Genomic DNA, 22,676 nt, shown 5'->3' with positions numbered 1-22,676 from the left:
ATAATTTCTTAACTCAGCCTGGTGGAATGTCCTCAGGCTTTGGGGCTTTACGCAGCTATTCTGGTTGCTCATCACCAAAACTGACTCTACATGTACATTTGTATATTGTGCCAGTCACCACAGATGACCCTTTATTTTTAGATGCAAACACTTTACCTTAATTGTGTATGCAAGTCATTGGTCTCTGAGGTCCACCTTACTTCACCTGCCAAGATTTAGTGAGGCAATAGGTCCTAGCAAACCCAAAAGACTTTAAGAGGTACCCTGAAATAACGTGGTCTTTGTCTCTCTCCTTGCAACCAATTCTCTATCCTTCCTGCCCCTGCCAAGGCCTATAAACAAAAACAGTTTGATTTCATTTATTTTCCTCTTCTGGATATCATGAGACTCTGCATGTGCACATGGAAATAACATAAGGAGAATATGTAGAAATTATATGTGGAAACATGCTGCCAAATTTGAGGCATATCAAGCAGTGTTCCATAATGTAGACAAAATAGAGTAACTGAAAGAAAGTCTGTCATCCCAACAAAATCCTTTTAAAAACTCTAATGGGCTTTGTTACAAAAGCTAGTTTTGTGGTAGCAAATCTGACCTCAAAAAAAAAAAAAAAAAAAAAAAAAATTTACCAATGGTGAGTCCATTAAGCAATGTAACGAAAGCAAGGCAGATATAATGTGACCTGATTTAAAAAATAAAAAAAAATAAAAATAAAAAAAGAGATTTTTCTAAAATCAGTTTGTGTCACCAAACTGTAGCCAGGTGAACTGAAGAAAGGGGAACATCTGTGGAAAGAAATTTGGAGAGTGAAGCTGCTAATTTCAATTTTTTTACTTTGGCAATAGATGAAAGTACTGATGCTACAGATAAAGCTCAACTTGCCATTTACATTAGAGATATTACTAATAAATATAATGTCACTGAAGAAGTGGCTTCATTTGCATGAAACAGTAAAAATTACATTAAAGAAATTTTGTTTAGTCTTTATGAATATATCTGGCATAGCTGCTGATGCTACCCCGGCAGTTATTGGTAAAAGAGAGTGACTATTAATTTTATGATATTAAATAATGATAAAATCACCACTGGAAACACATTTGATGAATTATCTCTGCATCATAAATCAAGAAAATTTATATGTGAAAGATTTAAATATGGATAATTTCACACAAATTGTCATCAAAGCTGTGAATTTCATAAAATCCAATGGATTGAATCATCACCAACTCCAGGAGTTTCTTAAAAAGTATGGATGCTAATTATGGGGACACCATTTACTTTTCTGATGGAAGGTGGCTAAGTCAGGGGTAAAATGCTTAAAAGATTTTATGATTCACTAAATGAAATCATGTCCTTTATGGAATCGAAAGGAAAATTTGTGACAGAGCTTGGCTCACAGATACGGCATTTTTGGTGAAATTGACTGCTCATTTAAATGAGTTAAATATGTGTCTGTGCTATGTTTCAAACCATAATGGCATTATGAAATGAAACTTAAATTATAGCAAGTTTAAGTTATTGCAAATAATTTCACATATTTTGATGTGTTGGCTAAACACGTCCCATGAACAGTAGAAAACTATGCTTTAGTTTTGATAAAAGAACTTGAGAACAGATTTCGAGATTTCCAAAAACGAAAAATCAATTTTTTTGTACATTTGCAACTCCATTTTCAGTCAACATAAATACATTACCTTGAATTTTCTAATGGAGTGACAACATTCAATTCAAAATAAAAATTGTCATGTCCCTTTACTAGACTTTTATACGCCCTATCTTATGAGATAATAGAATTCCTCACCTCACAATCACTCCTTATTCATGTCATCACTTTATGGCAGTGTACACATTTATTTTCAAGGATGAAGCACAGGAAAACCAATATTTCAACAAAAATCTCTGACGAACATCTTGAGAACTCTCTAAGAATTGCAACCACTTCCATTGAACAAGACAAATGCATTAGTATCACGAAAACAAGGTCAAATATCCTATTGGTTCTAAGTTTTTCTCGGTCTGGTTTTTTATGTTTTATTAAAAAAATACATAAAAAATAAGTTTTGTGACTTATATATGTTAACAATGTTATGTAGTTCATATGTGACCCAAGACAATTCCTGTTCGCTCAGTGTTGCCTAGGCAAGCCAGGAGATTGGACATCCATTCCTTACAGTTCTCCCTGCTTTACAATTGAATAGGTCTTCTAGATAGTTTTGTGGTTAAAGGAAATGGCTCTTTTACTGATCTAGCTAAATTGGATAAGTACCTTTCTATAGTTTTACATTATTTCTTGCTTTCAATAGCTGAATATATAGATATACTAATCAAAAATACAACTAGAAGTCCTTCCCGCCCATGTCTGTTGATGTAGTGGCAGAAGAACAGATAGCTGAAATTAAAGAACGACTTGGAGATGTAGCAGAATGCAGTGCAGAAAGAAAACAGACAGTCTTTCCTTTTGGAAGGAAAATAATTCTCTCCTCTGAACAAACCAATGAACAAATCTAGGTTACAAAAGAATTTTTCCTCAAATAAATTAAATCCCTGCTAATACCAAATAAAAGTAAAGTCCATTCATTCTACTTACAAGGGTAGAGAATCATGTTTTGTTTCCCACCCCTCTTAAAATAAATAAATAAATAACAACTAACCCACACCACCAAAATGCCACAGGGCCAGGCTATTGCATTTGCATAGCATTTTGAAATAAAAGTCTAAAATAAACAAGTAATTTCCTTCCAGTAGCCATACTGAATCAAATATACCCCTGCTGTAAGTCACTTAATGTCAACCACATTTATAGTTGGGATGAATTAGATCCAGAATGTTTCATTCCACATGTTCCTACCAAACAAGCCGTAAGTAATGATGTTTATTTCAGTTGCCATGCTTTGCACAAAAGCAAAAAAAGACCTCTTCTAACCCTGTTGATGGATACCACACTCACCCCATTATTAGTGGTGTCATATCTTAGGAATAAAACAAAGTCACATTACATGTATTAATAGAGAAATTGAGAGATCATCAACATGGATGGACAAAGCAACAACCACCTCTTTCATAGTTTTGTAGTTTCCCATGAGGTTCCTCCTTCCACCCTTCTGTTTAGCTGCATAAGCCCTGAAAAGGTCCCCCTTCAATCTTCTCTTCTCCAGTCCCTGGTCCCAGGGACAGATTAATTTAATATATTTACAAATCACAAGCTATCTGTCAGTCCTCCCAGTTGTAGAAAGAGTTGCTGACCTCAGAACTTCAGAAATACACTGAACTAAATCACTGTGCCTAAGAAACAACAACTTGGGCCTGATTCACTCATGCCACCAACACCACAGGAACACTAAAAATATGATAGGTGCTGCTGAAGAGTGTCAGATACCCAGCAATCTATGCAGTATATGGCTGACTATTGAAGACAGTGTTCTTTGAAATTATTTACACTACTTGCAATTATTTCAGTGCAGAGACTGCAGATGATTGCTCAAAAATAAGTTTGTCATCACTTGAGACAGTGGCCAAAGAAACTGTTCTGTCTCCAGGTTAATCACAGCAGAACTATGCAGACGCTGTGAAGCTGTATTCAGAAGGCAAAAGAAATACTGCAAAAGTAGTGATTTGGAACATATGAATCTTTCACAGTTCTAAGTTTTGCAAGCTTCTGAGTAATGTTTGTGTCTGCAAAACTTGTTTGACTACAATGGACCTTATTTGTGTAACTTAATTCGGTAACTTAATTCTGTATTTTTTTTCCCCCAGAGGTGGCTCAATTAAAGGATAAAGAGGAAAATCAACATTTTTCTACATGAATGGGAAACCTCAAAGTAAATAAAATTGGATGATCTACTTCTATTACCTCCAGAAACCAGTTGCTCATAATACATGGTAGTCTTTGAAGGTCTGGCTGGCAGGCTCCTTCCCTCCCCCACTTTCCTTCTACATTTTCTTCTTCCTTCCTGATAAATATCTGTTCCATTTTTCATGCTATTTGTGCTTATTTGTTTTTCTGCTTGCCACTTGCCTGCAAGCAGTTCCCTCTTTCTCCCTGAAACAAACGTGGTAAACTGTCTCAAAACCAACAGTGTTCCGTTTCTGTCATATCACCACTCCAGAAGAGCAGTGCCATCTCTGTGTGTCATGGAAGGAAAAGGATTTAGCCTTCTGCAGTCAAAATCTACAAACTCAGAAATGAAATTTAAAAAAACTACCTGCCCTTTCTTTTTCATGGAGAGAGCTACAGGTATCTGTGATGAAGCCTTTGCAGTCATTCTCAACACTCTTATGCAACGGGACTCTGCCAGTCGCTAGCCCAGAGGACCAGACTGCATCATTGGTCTTGGTAAGTCTTCAAAACAGGATTTCTGGATTTTCTCACTCTTCCTCACTTTTCTCTCTCTAACATTTACAATTGCTGCTTCATTATCAACCTCCAAAACTGTTCCCTGGTCTTCCTTCACATTGCAGAATCTATCAAAAATCTAACAAGTGAAGCAAACTGCCATGTTAGCCTTTTTGCACTTGCCTTTTGCTTCTGTTGTCACAGTTCTGTTGCCATTTTCTATAGCCCATAGAAGAAGCCAACACAGAAAACTGCAGTATAACAGTGACCAGTAAAAGGATAGATATCCTTTGAATAGCTTTCAAAACTCTTCTGAGGCTTTATTCTGACCTCACACTAATGGGAATGCACCGATGGATCCATTGCAATAGCATATACATCTAATATATTGCATGATGTAACAACACCAACATACGAAATATCTGGAATTAGTAGAGCTATTCCAAATCTTCCCTCTTCTATCAAGTACAGCTGAAACAGAAGTATAGCCATAACTGGATCTCTTGCAGGCCTAAAAAATGATATTTAGTAATTCTATTGATTCTAAACTCAAAGAGGATATTTCAGGATTTTATTTTCCATTGCACAGTGGAAGTGGAAAACTGCACATAAGCCCCTTACCATGAATGATAAAATGCATTAAAGATGAAGATGAAAAAATGAATGGGATTGAGAACATCAGGCTTAAAGTTGTTTGGGCAACCTAGCAGAACCCTTCCTTGCATGTATTCATTCTTCAATAACATGATGACAGGTGATTTTTCCCAGGACCTCTGCCTCATTCAGCACCCAAAGACTGCCATCCTTATAAATGAAACAAGCTGACATTAATTATGGGCATGCATAAGTCTCTCTATCATTTTTGTCATTAAAGCCTTCAAGTCCTTCATGAAAGGAAAAAAAAAAGAAATACTGACATATCAATAATCATAAAACATACTTGAGAAAGGACTATTACTATCCCCATTGTATGCACCATAGCTGTGACACTGCGCATCTCAAAAGTGACTGCTGCATCCTTTAGCTCCTATTGACACATGCACTATGTCAAGGCAGCATGCAGTTGTGTGGAATTCTCAGCATCTTCTCTTATGGTTCTTTTCCATTTTAATGTGATGGATACCCAAAAGAAGAAAGCAGCATGCAACTGTGATTAAAGATGACTTATAAATTCATGTATGCAAGGGTACTGCTCTGATGGCACTTGTTCAAGCATGTTGTGACTCCTCAGCCATTGACTTTACAACTCTTAATACAGATTATTTTTATTTTTTGGTAAATTTTTCTACATATACAGGCTGTATCTCTGTATACATAAATACGAATTTATACACTTATACCACACTGAGCCAACCTGTTTCTACAATCTGCAGCAAAAACACTTTATTTAACGGGGAGATATAGCTAACTGATAGTCAATTTCTGTCCTCAGTATGGACCAGTCTGGGCATCCTTTTACTGGTGCATTATACAGCTTTGGAGAGATAAAATGAACAATGCCAAGTTTTACGCCAAGTTCAGGAGCTTTGGAGTCTAGTTTTGAGGAACTTTTCTATTTTGTTATCTTCTGACTCTCTAACTTTAGGGAGGAACTGGTTGTCTTTGCTTCCATTCTACTATAGTTTTCCAACTCTGTCATCAGAGATATCACGTGTGTCTCACTTTCCACAGCATCACAGGTCAGTGCCAAGTATGTAACATCCTGTCCTTTCCTCCTCCTGGTGCTTCACTTGACTCTCATAATTTCAGCCTCCCTGTTCCCATGCATAAGGCAACAAAGAAATTGCAAGAAAAGTTTTACACAACTTGCTTATGAAATCCAGGAAAGAATTCCCAGCGGAAATGAAATCCCTGAGAAACAGTTGCCAAATTTCAACAGCTTACAGGATGGGGAAAGCACAATCTGAGGGGCGTGTGTATTTTTTTAAGAGGATTGTAGGTTGGAGGATTCGGAGCTAATTTTCACAAAGTCAGGAAAAGCATGCATTTCAGATCAAGGGAGAGTTAAGATTCAAGCCCTGTGTCAGAAGCACCTCAGTGAAAAATTATCCCATGGCAAAAGTAGTATTTTTCTCCTTCCTTCACAATTGAACTATTTCCTCAAATGTTCCCCAGAGGATAACCACAGAAATCAAATTTAGCCAAGTATCTGGGATGGAAAACCCTAACCCAAGTGGCTTAAAGTTTGGTAATGTTATCAGCAAATGCAAAAAAATCTTATAGCAAAAAAGCATCAGTCTTGTTTGTGTCATTGCCAGGTCTGCCTCTGATAACATGACACCTCTGTCTCCTGGTCTCTTCTAGATGACTCCTGACATACAGTCCTGTGGGAATTTCTCTACGTGTTACTGTGTTTAAGTTTATCTGTCACCATTTCATTATGAGATTAAAATTATATTCTCATTTATACTCTCGTCAGAAATAATGGCCTGAGAATACCCATTGTTACTGCTGCAAATTGTAAGTCACGCAATAAAAAGAGGGCCTGATTACCAAATTGAGAAGGAGCCTGTTTTTTTTTCCTCACAGATGAGTACCATCTTTAAATCTTCTCACTGTTTACGTACCTGTGTGCAAAGCAGCAGCTTCAGAGGGGCAAGCAGGATTAACCAGACAACACCCCATGAAACCATTCACGTAATGGCTGTGAGGCAAAGAAGAGCTTTTAGCTCTACTAACAGAGCACTGAAGCATGGGAAAATGAAATTCCCTGGCAAAACTGTGGCAGAGCAGGGAGCTGAAAACATGCTCTGAGATCCATGAGTTCCTCATGCATCAGCTGACCTTTTTGCCATCCCTCTACAAGTAGATCTCAGATCCTAAAGAAAGATGTCCTATTTTGTACTTGGAGCAAAATCTGAAGTATATGCTGTACCTTTGTGGAAAGGCTGAGAGAGAAATAGTAAGAATACAGCACTTGAAATTCTCAGGCATTTTCCCTATTCCTGCCTCTTGAAAGATGGTTGTTTCCACCAACTCTTTGCCACAATTTACTAAATTGATTTAGTAAATCTCATCCCATCTTTTAATTAGAGAGGATAATGTTATGACACTGCTGGAGTTCAAGGCTGAGTGCATCTCAATTCTGTCAGAGGAGTGGAAACAGAAATGCATTACCTTTCCTGGAATGCTTCTTCTGCCTTTTAGGTAGCTGTCTTTCATCATGTTCAGATGTCAAAAAAGTTGAAAAGCCAGCGGTATTGCTAGAGAAACTGAGGTTAAAACTAATCTTCTTTTAAAAGCTGAACTGATTCGTTGATTTCTCTAATAGTATCCAAGCACTTTTAAAATCACTGTCATAATCTCTAAAGAAGTTAAAAATGTTTCAATATTTGTAATTTCCCAATTGTTTATATAAAGGGCACATCCTGCAGCAAGTATTTTGTTTCTGTCATTTCATCACATCTACAGATTCCTGCATTTGCACATGCAGCTCTTAGCTTATGTTCTTAGCATACACTCAAGGCCTTTCCACCTAGATCTCAAGAGAAAAAAAAAAAAAACAGCCCTAAAAGGTAGAAATATGGTATCAAGCAACTGGAATGCCAATTCAAACACTATGAGGAATTGTATATCTACAGCACTAGAATTCTTGTTGGGACCCATACTGGGTCGGGCTGGGATAGCATTTACTTCCTTCACAGCAGCCTGTATGGTGCTGTGCTTTACATTTGAGGCTAAAACTGTGTTGATAACACAACAATGTTTTGGCTGCTGCTGAGCAGTACTTGCATGAAGTCAAGGTTTTCTCTCTTTCCACCCACACTTCTCCCAGTGAAGCCAGTCTGGGAGTACGCAAGGTATTGATGCAGCCAGGACAGCAGACCCAAACTGAACAGATTTCATACAGCATTGTTCTCAGCACTAAAAGCCCAAGTAAAAGGAGAAGAGGGGACATTCACAGTAGTAGCATTTGTTGTTTTAAGCAACTGTTACACATGCTGAGTCTCACCTTCCCAGGAAGAAACTGGACATCTGCCTCCTAATGAGAAATAGCAATTGAATTCCTCTTTTTTGCTTTACTTTGCAGGCCCGGTTCCCTTATTCATCTGTCATTATCTCAGTCAATAAGTCTTTTCAGCTTCTTTCTATTTTCTCCCCATTGCAATGAGGACAAGGAGGAGCAAGAAGCAGAGTGGATGAGAGTGGCTGTTTGGCTGGGATCAGCCGATCAAAGGGTTGCATGCAGTAGCTGTGATGCACCTGCCATTTTCTGCTGCACTAGGCAAATCCATCTCTTCAGCAAAGCAGAGATCTGAAGATCATACCCTGTCATTTTTCACAGGTTGCAGTACATAAAGAGTGATCTAAAAAAAAAAAAAAAAAAAGAAAAGAAAAAAGAAAAAAATAAACAGCTCACTCTTTTCTAGAATTGTTCAGAGATGCAGGAGCAGCCTTTTGCCCTACAAACCAGCCACATCAGACTCATCTGCTCTTTCTCTTTACCATACATCTTCCTTTATCAAAGAGACTAGCAGGCCGCACTCCTTCTCTCATAACACCCAGCGTTCTCACCTCCTGCCAAGATATAGTGGTTCATCACAGGAGATTAACAGAAACCTTGACTTGCAAGTAGAATAGGGCACATGAGGTACCTGGCCTCACATTCCCTAAGAATTTACAATACAGCAATACAGTGCTAAAATAACATCTCACATCTCCAGTATTCAATCAACTTACTGTTATTGTCTGAAACCCAAAACTCTCACAAATTACTGGCATTTTATTTTTAGGTAAACACGAACGTTTCCAAGGAAAGTCAACTCTAAACCTATCCTATTTTAATCAAAACCTAACTTTTGCCACCTTCTTCCTTCCCTTCTTCCCCTACCCCCTGAAAAAAAGAAAAAATTAGAAAACAAACAAACAAAAACAGTGAGTAATTTTCCAAAGACACATCTGAGCTAAAGTCCAATTGCCAAGAAAGTTGCTTAGTTTCAGGTTCTGTTCTTCCCTTATCTGCTGAAGTTAAATGTTAGATTGATCATTTCTATGCTCTTAACATGCATTCCTGGTAGCATTCCTGAACCAAATTGCATGCATGACGTATAACCTTGTCATCTTTTTCTCTACCAGTTCTAATTGCATGTTTATCTGTTTTCTCACAGGGAAAAGGAAAATCCTGTGAGTTACCTCACATGTGGAGATACTCTAGATCAAACTGGTCAAGATGTAACATTCTGGGATTAATCCACACCACTGCTTTTAAACTGTGTAGGTACCACCCTAATGGGGATACTCTTCTTCTGTCAGCATATGCAGGCTATGAAGTATACCAGGGAGTTTAGCCTGTGTGGACTGCCATCTTGTTACATGACTAACAGAGTACATGCCACTGTGTCACATCTTAAAATTTGCACAAGATGTTCATGAGTCTTTGGAAGTCTTGCTATTTTCTCTACTGTTACTCTTGCCCCATGAAATAATAGTATATACTTTTTAGCATTATTTTTCTGTCTTTCATTTTGGTGCTCCAAGGCAGAAGCATTTCCTCCTACATGATACATCAAATACATTTACCCACCTTTTCTAACAGATTGCCAGTCACAGATACTTTACTACTTTAGGAAAACATCGCCTTCATCATTCAAAGGTTAATATACAACTTATTTTCTTACAACTTGCAAGCAGAGTACTAGTTAACATAAAAAAAGAATAACATTATAGGATTATACTATCTACAATTACTTTATTATTACTTTCCTCTTTGACAGAGCTTTGTTATATATTTGAAGATTCTGTCTTCCTGAAATCTTTCATTATTTAGAAAGAAAGATTAAAAAAAAAAGAAAACCCACAAACCACACATTCAGACTCTTTACCATAAGATTTTCCAGAGTTCTGATCATTCCCTTGCTCACTTTGGGTTCTCTCCAATGAGCTCACATCCTCTTAGGAGGGCACAGCCCAAAATCACATTCAGTGCTCCAGCTGATGTCTTATCGGCACTGAGTGAAGCAAGATTACTTCATGCATCTTGTCAACTATATTCTTGCTTGTATATCCCAGGCTGGCATTTTTTTAAATTATTATTATTAAATACAGCATTCCTGGCTCATGTTCACACTTGTGATTTACTATAACCTGCAAGGTTTCTTTCTGAAGAACTATTTCCCAGCCACTTACTCATGTGAACAGATGACTTGGTGATGTTCTTCACTAACAGACACTGCTAAAGTAATTCAACTAAAGGGCAAAACATTACTGTCAAAACCTTGATGCAGGGGTACTGAAGAGGTCTAACATGTTAGTTTTGTGCAGCATTATACCACAATTGCCCTAGGAGATTTTTTGCTTTTCAGATGGATAGGAAGATGATACATGCAAAAGACATGTCATCCTTTTCAATGTGTTTTTTCTAACAAAAATACATTCATATGGCTGCCGTGTGATCACTCAGTCACTAGAACTATCATGAGGCCATAGGCTCATCACTGATAGCTTTGTTCCCTCTGCTTTGACTGAGCTACTGTTTTGCTGACTAACATACAAATTGCATCTCCTTTGTATAATCCAGTTATTTACATTGTATGTGAACATACAACCCAACAGAATTAGGATGAATTGCTTTAAAATTATATTCCAGTAGATACAAGCCTCCTAGATCTAAAGAGGTGGTGCTTTTTATGCAGGCTGACCAATTCCGGCTGACCATCCTGATCAGAAGTGATATTCCTCTCCTTTATAATGACCAACACAGATACTGTACATTCATAATACCACTAACGGGCTCTTACCCTTATGAACCTTTTGGGTTGGTGACCTGGAGATCTAAGATAACATTTGGTTACTATGGTCATTCCTGGATTTAAATGTGCTAGTGCACTGAAGAGCCAGGAGCATAAGGAGAGAGCTCTCACGTCTGCAGTTGCAAAGTTAGTAATGTTTTCTTTACAGACCCAGTCCTCACTTATGAGCAAAGCTCCTAGATTCACTGAAGTTAACACAAGGTCACTCCACTTGACTCAACAGGTTTCAGGCTGAGCCTGTGCTTACTAATGCACCTCTGGGGCTCCAGTTCTGCCTGTGGCTTTGCTTCCTCTATAAGGTTTGCACCTCTATTATGGGGCACTTTAAGCATCAGGGCCTCAGGTGGAGTCTTTGCAGCAGTTTTCAGCTAGAGGAGAAGGGTAAGGTCTCAACGAATTATCAGGCTGGCCTTTGCAAGGTGAGGCATTTGGGCATCATTAAAGAAGCTCTGGAGGCAGCAGATGCCTTCAGGAGATTTTCAAAATAGCCCTGCTCCACAGATCAGAGTTGTTGCAAAACAGCAAGGTCTAGTTAACAACTATGAATATGGTGAAAAAAAGAGAACCTTTTTCATAATAGTAGAGCCTGCATTGCTCTCTTCAAGAGAACTGTGCCATGAAACCAAAAGAATGCTCCTTGTTTATCAAGCAGCAAAAAAATAACCAGTGACTTCAAATACTTCTTTAATCTTTATGATCCCTACAGAATTCTTTTCTTTTTACATATTTCAGCTGGTTTATTGCATAAATATTATGTTAGCAGTCATTCGTCAGTGTGTAGGTGGGATCGCCAGTAGGCAGAGACAGTGATAAATGAGTCTCCAGGTGTTGCTGCTCTTTTTAGAAAATCCTTTAACAAGCAGTTATGAAGATTGAGGCAATTTTGCAAACTTACAAGAGTTACAGAAAGTTGCTTCACAGATACTTTTTTTTTTTTAAGAGGTGCTGTCAACATTGGCGATCCCAAGGAGCGTTGGAGATGTATACTTAGCACTGTTTACAAAACTCAGATAATTATTTATATGTGTTTACTTTTAAAGATGAATTGAAGAGGTCAGGTCTATTAGACTAAGAATATCAGGACTATTGGAACAATGTTTTCATTAATTTCTTCTCTGCTTGCAAGAAAGCAAATCTTGCAGTTCTAAACTCTCCTGTCATTTTTCACACTTGATGACAGCAAACAGATGATGACCTGTTTCATTAAGGTAATTATTCTAAAGACCAATGAGCCAGGAGAGAGGCTGCTCCACTCAAGAGATAAGAGTCTAAAGCCTTTCACCCTCAGACTGAAGATTCTACCAACAACCAGACTGAACAGGTTCATTCAACCATCCAGCCTACGTGAAAGCATCCTCACCACCATCAACATCTACTGAACCTAGTCACACCTGGCTCTCTGGTTAACAGGCTCCACAGCAAAGGAGAGGACCTTAGCCCAATAGCCAGGCATGAAGGAGCATTGAGACTGACAGAACAAAGTGGATGAAAACTATTTTGTGAAGCACACCACGGGAAAATTAAGAAAAACATTACTCCAAAGCTTGCTACTCTGCCACTATCCTTATCAACACCACCCTTTGGCACAGGGAAGGGTGCTGAGAATGGGTGATTCCAGGCAATCGCCACCCAAAATACCATTCCAAACACTCTCAGGGAGAGGGTAGCAAAGAGGAGAGATGTTTCTAGGTAAGAATCTACAGTAAAGCCTCCAATTAGCTCTTAGAATGGAAATAAACACCATATTGAGGTAACAGAGTTGTGGAAAACCGTTTGGCATTTCACAACCAAGTCCCCCACCTTCACACTTAAGTAATATTTTATCGTCTAGCATCATGTCTTGGCACAGAATTCCCCAGGTTGAGACTTTTGTAATTCTTGCACTCTACAGTGTTTCCCCCCATTCCCCAAAAAAGAAAAAGGCACCACTGTCCAAAGGCGGAACACAAACAAGCTCCATTGTGAGTCATAAAAACATAACACATGAGTAAGTGCACGCAATAATCTTGGTATAATTTGGCCCTTAGTCATTGTCTAGTCCTATTATGTAAATCTGAAACATGCATTTTTGAAAATAAAGGGCTTCAGTAAAATAATTACTGTTGTAATCCTGGAACCACACCCAATAAACAGTTTAGCAATCAACTGGCTCCATATATTTGAAAGCTATAAACAGATTAGTTCAAAATTAAAATAGTAAGGGCCAAAATCTCAGTTGCTGGTGTAAATTAGTACAGCTTGACTAAATCAAATTAGCAGTTTGATTTACTTCAATTAAGCTACACTAATTTACAGTGGACTGTCATCTTTTCCTATTTATGGGTATACGCATCTCAGAGTATGTATGTGTATATATGTTACTTTTTCCTGTATTCTAGGGAGATTATAGTGACCTTTAGGACAACAATAATCTCTTTTCTTCCTCTCTGCATATGTATAGTTATGAAAACTAGGTATGACCTCAGGCACTGTGAAGAGAGCAATTGAAGAACTACCAGAAAAGAAATAACAGATGATCCCAATAATTTCAATAAACTCCTATTCATTTTCATAATAATGAAATTTACCTGACTACAGAAGACAGTCTGAGATTTGTTATTTATTCTGTTAATTGTTATCCATTTACAGTTTTTGCATAATTTGGAATGATAGCCATTTTTAAAAAATTGCTAACTTTACAATTTTCCAGGACAAGAACAGACTGACTTTTTACACGTCTATAATTCTATACATTCTATAACTTATGACCTGACTTTGGTCTCATAACAGAAGTAAGGCTTCTTTCAACAGTTTTCATTGCAAATGAAAGATCAGATGATTCCTCTACATGTGGAAAAGAAACCATCTACTTGACTTTCACTTTGGAAGTTTCCTACTCCCTCCATGAATCACCGAATCACAGAATTGAAGGGGCTGGAAGGGACTTCTAGAGAGAATCGAGTCCAACCCCCCTGCAAAGCAGGCTCCCTACAGCAGGCTGCATAGGTAGGTGTCCAGGTGGGTCTTGAATATCTCCAGAGGAGACTCCACAACCCACCTGGGCAGCCTGTTCCTGTGCTCCATTACCCTCACTGTGAAGAAGCTCCTTCGCATATTGGTGTAGAACTTCCTATGCTCCAGTTTAAGGCTATTTGCCCTTGTCCTGTCCCTACAGACCACTGAAAAGAGGCTGGTCATGTCCCTTTGACTCCCACACTGAAGATATCTATAAACATTAATAAGATCACTTATTAGGAGTCTTCTTTTCTCTTAGACCCAGTTCTCTCAGACTTTCCTCACAAGGAATATGCTCCAGGCCTTTCAATCATCTCTGTGGCCCAAACAGGCCACAAAGATGGTGAAACAGGTGAATTCTTGTTATTATCCACGGGCTTCAGGTTGGTTATCATGGTCACAGAGTTAAATGATGGGCTTAAACCAAGGAATGGGAGAACAAAATTCAGATTAAGAAACAGAAGATCTTGTACCCTCACATCATGTACTGAAGTCACACTTTTCCCTTAGATCACAGTCTGTCATACTGCCAAGTTTTAAATAGTCATGCCCCTTACAATTGCTTTCTGGTGGTCTGTCTGGATTAATCTTTTATCATGGAAGCAGGAACACAAGAAGAAAAAGAGAACAAAAGTTCATAGACTGAAATACATTTTGTCAGTGTGATAGGACAGAAAGCATTTTTCTAAATGCTTTTTAAATCTCACACACACACACACACACACACAAAAAAAAAAAAAAAAAAGCAATGGTATTACTAACAGAGAAGCACATAAGGAAGAAAAAACAAATCCTGCATAACTAAAAAAGCCAAAGAATGAGGAAATTTAACACTGATCTAATTTATTTCCAAGCCATTCACTCAAAAATACTTTCATGGTCAGAAGTTATCTTTTTGGAAGGGATAGTTTACCAAGGATACAGTTCTTAAGAAGATTTAAGTGGTCAGAAAGAAGCAACTCCTCGTGTTCAACTAACTGAAAACAGAATGAATGCAACAACTGCATTCATTATTGCATTGGTATCTATCATACATTGCCCAGGATAATGCTTGCCAACATGCGCCACTAACATGCTGGCAAGCAGCATGAGCTTGATTCAGCAGTCTTCATCTCTCTGGCTCATTTCACCCCCTTGTTGTGCTGTAAACACTTGGCTTTGACTGCAATGCCCAGTAACAACTTGCAGCCCACAGGGGAACACTTCTCTGCTTTTTCTTGTCACTCCTTCTTTACAGGCAGAAGCCTAAGGAATGGTCCACCTTATAATGTCTGTCATCTCATGACTGATGTTGACTAACAAGGAACAAATGTGAAAAACTTTATGAACATAGCACAGGGCTTTGACGCAGGGAGAAGACTGTTCTGTAGGTTCTTGTTACCGCAATACTGTGCCAAGAAGTACAGCACATGCTTCTGGCTGCCCTGGCTGGAAAGGCAGGCAAAAGCAGCATGTCTTTAGCAGCATGTGGCAGGACAGGGACAAAAATGCTTTTTTGTGCTGCTTTCCCATATCTACATTCATCTACCAGAGCTTAGGGAATGCTGTACTGACTAATAGGTTCAAGCAAACATTAACATAAGAAGAAAAAAAGACCTAAATACTGATTGTATGTTTGGATAAAAGCCTGTTTTCCATATGCTCTTCCACTTGTTTCATGCTATCTGTCACAAATGCCAATAAGTTTAGGGGCAGAAACATTTGCAGAAATAGATAGTTCTTATGTAAAGCATAGTAAATGTTCAAAGAATAAACACTCTGAATTAACACATAACAACATGTGCATGAATCAATGAAGGGTTATTTCTCCCTCTTCAGGAACACAGCTAACTCCTAAAACTGCACTAACAGGCCAAATTTAGACAAGGTATGTCACATTTAGTCGAAACTACAAAGCTGCCTGCCACTTCATAGATGAGAACTTCTAGGAAACTTCAGTATTGAGGTTGAAGTTTATGATTGTTTGTTTGTTCTTATATTCTCCACAGCACTTCAGGTTTCAAAAAGCAATGTAACAAATACACTGCTGTACCTCAGAGTCTTATGGAAAGCTCAGTAGTGACTTGTCTGATCCACATTTTAACTCCCGCACAGCACTGAAGTATAGGGCTAACTTTTAATAAGTTGCATAGATACCCGAATAGAGAGAAATACATATTGGAACTGTCAAAGTACCTGAATACTCCTTTGAAAATCAACAAGTGGAGCTCACCTAGGAACTTCTAAAACTCTCATTGTCAGTTTATCAACATTTCCAGGCTCCTAAACAATTTCATTAGAAAACAGCATTCAAATCAGCTTCGAGAAACCCAGCATCCCACCTCAGGGACTCATTCACTGCTGACTGATCAAACCTCCTCATTTCTGAGTGCTTCTGCTTGTCCTCTATTGCAGCACTAAGAGTGGTGGCCTTCAGGACAGTACTTTTCATCAGCTGATCTCAAAGTCCACTGTGCTACATAGGTAATAGTAGGAAGCTGGCCTCTGCAAGCTAATGCAATTAGACAGCAAGGGGATCCTTTGAAGTTGATGGAATTATTTCCATTGGGTTCTGTGAACACTGAATCAGGTCTAACAAGTTGATAAACTTGTTAAACTGTGAGATGACAGGTACCTTTGACATACCTACATATAACGATATGCAGAGACGTAGCTTGACCATCTGCATCTCAATTTCCTCATCTCTGAAAAAAGGATAACAACTGCTATTTACTCATCTCTATAGAAGGCCTGATAATATTTAAAGCAATTGGTGAAGACTAATTAGCTAACATTTGAACAGGGTTTGAAGATTTAAAGTACTACATTACTGCTAAGTACTATTACTAAATTAAGCCAACTGTCACTAATAGAAGATAGTCTGATCCTTGCTGCTTGTTGACACAAGGCCAATTATAAATAATGAGTTCCATAAAATCTCAAATCATAAAGTCTAGAATATGTCATGCATTGTGAAATTAATGAAAATTAAGAGGAATAAAGTGATATAACATCATCATTCAATATTAAATTTATTGTATTTACGAATTTTAATCATCAATGCCAACAATTTCCCTTTCTATATGTATTGAATAATCAAATAAACCGCCTACACTTCCTTCACTGTCAATAAGGTCTGGATTAGCCTTGTGTCATTAGGCTACCTTCTGATGCTGTTAACTTCTGTGTCATGAGCACCATTCAAGGGTTCATCAAGCTCCAGTTAGGTTTTCTATCCTTCCTACTCCACTTGGGTGGTTACTACAGAATCTCATCTTTAGTAACCTCTTAATTATAAACCTAATCCATTAATGGCCAGCCTATTACCATTTGGCTTTTTTCAAATTGCACTATAAACTCATGGTTATTCTAAAGTCAATTAACAAATCCAAATCTTTCTCCACCTAGCTCTGTCCCACCTTGTGATATATTGGCTTACAGGGATCAAAAAATTCCGCTAAGGGTGAAAGTCCTCAACTTTTAGTCTATTGCTGTGATGCCTGTCCTCACATTTTCCTTACTAAAAGAGGGGAGATTTAGATTACATGGTAGGAAGAAGTTCTTTACTGTAAGAGTGCTGAGGCTCTGACAGAAGCTGCCCAGAGAAGCTGTGGATGCCCCATTCCTGGAGGTGTTCAAGGCCAGGCTGGATAGAGTTTTGAGGAATTTGATCATGTGAGAGGTGTCTCTGCCTGGGGCAGGATGGTGGAAGTGGATTATCTTCAAACTTCCTCACATCTCAAGCCATTCTTTAATTCCATGAAAAAATAAAAAAGATTTTTTAAAAAATTAGATTTTCAGACTCCAGGCTCAAACAAGTACAGTATTCTATGTTCAGCTTCAGAAGCATAGAGGTAAGTATAGGTCTTCATATATCTTCAAATTATTACCTACAATGTTTTCAAAAATTGTGGGGAATTACTTCTCTTCAACTGTCGAAACAATTACTGGTATTTGTTAGCTCTATTTTGACAGAACTGGTTTAACACATTCACAAAAAAAATACACAGCTTATTCTTCTTGATCATCACAAGGATGTCATCAGCCTACCACAAATGTTGTCATAAATAACTCCGCACCACAAAGAAACATGATCCTCTAAGTGTTGGATGAACATGCGTGCTGAGGAGGTGCGTATCAAGTCAAGTGATCTCAACCAAGAAAACAGAATCTTACCTTCAAAATGCCAGGAAATACAGCACTATAAACCAAGTTTTCCTGCAGCATACACTTCTTACTTACAAGGCAGCAGCTGGAGTCAAAGAGCTGATCTAATACATGGCTTAGCCTACAGCTTTCAGCAAGAATGCTTGCTGGTCATGCAGGTGATCAGGGACCCTATGCTTCTTCTTGTCAAGCCAGTAACACCTGGGCATTCCTCCTCCTCATTTCCATCTTGTTTCAAAGGCCACATTTTTCTCTCCCTGTGGGCAGCTGGATTATGTTCTGATGGATACTGGTCATTTGGCCACACATTCTCTTATCCCTTTCTTTCCAGGAAAACATTAAATCAGCCAAACAGTCTCCAACAGAACAAAAGGGAAAGCAATGACTAGAGGATAAAATATGGAAAGATGCAGTAGTGCTGACCTCCTGGCTTGAGGGCAATGCAGAAAGAGAAGAAACACTGAGTGGGAGGAAGGGGCAGAGGCAAATGGTATGCATTTGTGCGCACACAGGCAGATACAGATTTACCAGGGATTAGTACAGAGATGTTAGCCTCCCTATGGGCAGCAGTCTGTGTAGCATGCATTCCCATATGTTGTGGTACAGCCACAGCAGCACAGCTCAGCTGCCCCCACTCCGTTCAGGAAAGGGCATTGCTTGTCATGAACAAATGCATTGGTATCTACGGGTACATACGCGAAAGGGCTGGTTTTATGAGAGAACATTATATTGCAAGCGTAATTTTCAGTTAGTGTGGAACACAATTTATAAGCTGACATAAGGAACCTGACCTGATCTTGCATTTGTTCCACGTCTGCAAGTCTTAGAGACCAGTGTGTGCAGAGACTTCAAAGCTAGAAACCTAGTTCCTCTGTGAAAAGTAATTAGAAAAAAAACTTGTATTCTTTGCACTTACAAGGGCAGCTCCCCTTACACCAGATACTGCTCTTTCAGCAGATCTTTGTGGGTGGAGATTTCATATCAGCGTGTCTGCCAGTTCCTGCCAGAGTTTCATCCAAGCCACAACATAAAGAATCAACATTAATTAGCATTAATTATTATTTATAAGAAGCAATACTATCTCCATTACTATCATTCACACTTAGGTTTTTTTGTGTGTCTTACACAGGGCTCACGCATAGTGCATCACTGCCACATTAGACAGAACAAGGGCCCCATAGAGTCTGCAGAATAATTCACAATGTAGCCATCCTTAAACCATTTTGAATGTATCACTGTAAAATGTCAGAGAATTCCCTTTTCTACGCTTCCATAAACGTGCCTTCTACTTTCTGCATATTGTCAGGTCAATATTACTCCTCTTTTTCCATAGCCAGGAAGGAAAAAAAAAAAAAAAAAAAAAGGCCAGTAGAACATGAAATTTCTTTTCCATCAGAGAAACAGAAGAGAACTAATACAAGAATGCCTTCACATCATTTGGAACCACCAAAATATAGCGCTTCCACTATAGAACTCTCAAGTGAACCATTTCATATGACTGAAAAAACATGCTGAATGCATTTGCGTAGACTTTATTTCTTTGTTATTTTTGCTGGCATAAGCAGAACTCTTCAGTCACCTTTTATTCTGGTTCAAATCTTCTGTCCTAAGCCAGAATCTTATTCTAGAAAACAGAGTTCTGTGTCAGCCACTGGGGCTGATTTTGCTAAGCAACCACAGAACTAAGAAAAATTGAAAGGTTACAAAACTCAATTCAAAACAGCCAATTAGTCCCAATCTCTACTATTAATAGTACTGATGTTATTAGTATTGTTGATAATAGCTGTTCATAAATAATGATTTGCATAAATCAAATTGAGGTGGAAGAACTTGCAAGCACTAGCAAATCCTGTAATGAACGAAGTGTATATTCTCTTTTTAATGAAATGTGCCTCACTTCTAGTTTAAATGACATTTTTCACCACTTTGCTTCTTGCTTATTTTATTGCTTGATGCAATACGCAATGGCACCACGATTAGTGCAGTGAATCCAATTTAGAAAGGCACTTTTGCATAGGCCGAGGTTAATGAAACCACTTGAATATGTTAAGGTATATTCCCTTGGTCAATCCAGGCTTGTTGGAGAAACTAATAATAATCAGCTGGAACTGCTGAGTCAAAATTATGAATGAGATGGAAGCACTGAGCACATTTTACATGCTCCCATCACTTAAATCCTACTTGCGACTGTTGCAATCCCAAATTATGCATAACTCTGAAATACTACATACTTTGACCAATAGGTATTGCAACATTTTGCTGTGCAGTCACAACATGTTGTGTCACACAGCTTGCACCTTTCAGTGAGAAATACGGACTGCGCAGGAAAACACTGGGCTGCCATTCGCTGTTAAAAGCCTGCTTCCATCTGAGAACACGCACAGACTGACTTCTATCAGTACATACATTTTATTTTCTTTGCTAAGAGATCAGTCATGGTTTGCTTCAACCATCAGATACCTAAGGAAGAACAATTAGAAAACTAGCAATTGTTGGTATATTTATCAACTTCCCTATTATTAGTAATTCCTGTTAAGTTGGATAATGGGAAGCCTGAGAACACTGTTCATAACTCGTGAGTAACAAATGCACACAATGATGAATGCATTTATTTGCAGAAATAAAGCATTACTTTTTAATTTTATTTTTACTCAATTTTCCAGCTCTGAAGCACCATACTCTTGGTTAGCATTATTCACATGACAAAAAAAAAAAAAAAAAAAAAAAAAAAAAAAAAAAAAACTTCCAGCATAATAAAAGCATTCTGTGTGAAAAACAATTTGATCCTTATTGTATCTGTAATCAGTAATTACCGTGCCATTATATTTATACCATCAGTCAGTCACCTCACTGGCATAAACAGACACACCTCTTTTGGCAACAGGGTTGCAATCACACACTGGCAGTTATCTTCATCCAAAACAGAGACAGTTAAATACAAAAAACGTGCAACTTATTGTCCAGGTCATCACACAACACTTCACTGAAGGCCATAGCATCTGATAACACGTCCTATTAGTCACAACATAATTAAGTTATATATGGAAAGTTAACAGAAAAAGATAACCAATGAATGCAACGCAAGCAATGAAAGACTCAGTACAGCAAGCTTAAGCTAGTTCTGTTAAGCAACATATCAATAACAGTAGAAATAACAGTTTGGGAAGGTATCAGTAAAGGTATCCTTGTTACTATTGGTTAAGCAAAGGCAAGCATCAGGGTATACGCACACATATATTAACTCATCTTTTCCAGGAGCAAGCACTGGTGTTCTAGCTTTTCATGGAAAGATGTTACAAAACAGACATTCTGCATCAGAAAGAATAATGAGCGAGTGGTATCCAGGCTAAGGAAGAGAACAACAAGCCTTGAGGTGGAACACAATGTGCAGCTTTTAAGCAAGAAACAAATTTCGAAGAGCACTCCCACTTACTTTACACAATGAGTTGGTTTAGTCCACTATGTTCAGGTATGTCTTAACTTCAGGATGAACTTTGATTAACAAGGAGAGTATCTTTTGATAATAAACTGCTCCTATTTTACAGGGCATCCTGAATATTTAAAAACTGGGAGATATGCATTTTAGGCATTTCCTAAAGGGAACAGAAGCAGGTTGGAGCTCACCTCAAATACACGTAGAGCTCTCTAGTCTATCCCAGGTGATTGCTTTCACATGTTGCAAACACCTGCTTTGAGTTGAGATGATGACAAGCCCTTGACGTGACAACATGTGTAGGCATTTACAAATTCAGGCAGCAGTTCTGAGAACTTGCTCTCTGGAAAGCAGAGTTCACACACATAGGTTATTCTGAAAGTAATGCCTCCTATTTATTTCCACAGAAGCTACAACAGATACAAAGAACACAGTGACGCTATTTGACAAAGCAAATTCTCAGTTACAAAACTCTATTTATCAACAGAGTCAGCACCATTAGCTACGCATTTTCACCAGCAGCAACCAAGAGCCTGAATGCCACCCTTGTAACTATCTTCATGGCTATTTGGAAAGTGGTTTGTCTTTCACATCACTGCTACCACTGCTGAAAAGCAACACCTATTGCCTCACTGTGCTCACATCCTTTGTTTGGTCTCCATACGTTTTCAGCAAGCATCAAAGAACGTCAACGGCCGCCATTTTTTCTGCATGGAAGAATTCAGTGACACACTGTTGCTTCAGATGCACTTCTATGTCAGGTGCCATTCTGTCAGCCCCTGCTGCTGTCTATCACATAGCAACAGATGCATTGGAATGTTGGTGGGAAGGTTCAGTCTCTACTGCCGTACCACCAACATCCACCTCTGATATTGGAGGCATTACTTTTGGAGAAGCCCTGCTATTTAGAAATTGTTAAAGATACAAATTTTCATTTCAAACTTACTATTATATTTTCAGCTCAAATTTTTTTTTATTGTTGCCTATGAATTTCTCTACCTTCTCTATTCAAAGTGAAGCC

The sequence above is a fragment of the Lagopus muta genome, chromosome 3, assembly GCF_023343835.1.
Source record: "Lagopus muta isolate bLagMut1 chromosome 3, bLagMut1 primary, whole genome shotgun sequence".
In the NCBI taxonomy this organism is placed as follows: Eukaryota; Metazoa; Chordata; class Aves; order Galliformes; family Phasianidae; genus Lagopus; species Lagopus muta.
Note: the sequence above shows the minus strand (reverse complement) of the source record.